The following is a 1,231-nucleotide window of genomic DNA, read 5'->3' as shown; positions in this document are numbered from 1 at the left end:
TGAGTTATAGGTGTTTCCATAAGGTTCACCTAAGTAATTTACCTCTGCTATTGCAGGGTTCTCAGGATCATAGGCCTCTTCTTCAGAAGGCGCCTCTTGAGTACTGTTGGATGCAGCTTGCATTCCATTCAGACTCTGAGAAATCATATTGACTTGCTGAGTCAATATTTTATTCTGAGCCAATATGGCATTCAGAGTATCAATTTTAAGAACTCCCTTCTTCATAGGCGTCCCATTACTCACAGGATTCCTTTCAGAAGTGTACATGAATTGGTTATTAGCAACCATGTCAATGAGTTCTTGAGCTTCTGCAGGCGTTTTCTTTAGGTGAATGGATCCACCTGTAGAAGTATCCAATGACATTTTAGCTAATTCAGACAGACCATTATAGAATATGTCCAGGATGGTCCATTCTGAAAGCATGTCAGAAGGACACTTTTTGGTTAGTTCTTTGTATCTCTCCCAAGCTTCATAGAGGGATTCACCTTCTTTCTGTCTGAAGGTCTGAACATCCACTCTAAGCTTACTCAACTTTTGAGGAGGAAAGAACTTGGCTAAGAAAGCCTTGACCAGCTTATCCCAAGAGTTCAGGCTATCCTTAGGTTGAGAGTCCAACCATATTCTAGCTCTGTCTCTCACAGCAAAAGGGAAAAGCATGAGCCTGTAGACTTCAGGATCTACTCCATTAGTCTTAACAGTATCACAGATCTGCAAGAATTCAGTTAAGAACTGAAAAGGATCTTCAGATGGAAGTCCATGAAACTTACAATTCTGCTGCATCAGAGAAACTAATTGAGGTTTCAGCTCAAAATTGTTTTCTCCAATGGCAGGAATGGAGATGTTTCTTCCATGTAAATTGGAATTAGGTGCAGTAAAGTCACCAAGCATCCTCCTTGCATTATTATTATTTTCCGCTGCCATCTCCTCTTCCTGTTCAAAAATTTCTGAAAGGTGCTTGTTGGATTGTTGTAATTTAGCTTCTCTTAGTTTCCTCTTCAGAGTCCTTTCAGGTTCTGGATCTGCTTCAACAAGAATATTCTTGTCCTTGCTCCTGCTCATATGAAAAAGAGAGAACAGAAAAATAATAATAATAGGGATCCTTCTTACCACAGTATAGAGGTCCCTGTGTGAGTAGAAGAAAAAAAGAATAGGAAATCTAAACTCAAAGAGAGAGAGAGAGTTCAGATTTTTGGTGAGATGAAGTGTTAGTAGATGAATAATAAATAGAAGG

The 1,231-nt window shown here is 39.3% G+C and overlaps 1 non-coding gene across 1 annotated transcript; it reads left to right on the top strand.

Moving 5' to 3' along the window:
• The first annotated feature begins 417 nt into the window (after nucleotides 1-417).
• LOC112774842 (small nucleolar RNA R71) lies at nucleotides 418-525 on the top strand. The gene has a single exon (XR_003189301.1). It is a non-coding gene; the product is annotated as a small nucleolar RNA R71 (small nucleolar RNA).
• Nucleotides 526-1,231: the final 706 nt, after the last annotated feature.

The sequence above is a fragment of the Arachis hypogaea genome, chromosome 18 (assembly GCF_003086295.3).
Source record: "Arachis hypogaea cultivar Tifrunner chromosome 18, arahy.Tifrunner.gnm2.J5K5, whole genome shotgun sequence".
In the NCBI taxonomy this organism is placed as follows: domain Eukaryota; kingdom Viridiplantae; phylum Streptophyta; class Magnoliopsida; order Fabales; family Fabaceae; genus Arachis; species Arachis hypogaea.
The sequence above is the reverse complement of the archived record's forward strand: the minus strand, read 5'-3'. Positions and strand labels throughout refer to the sequence as shown.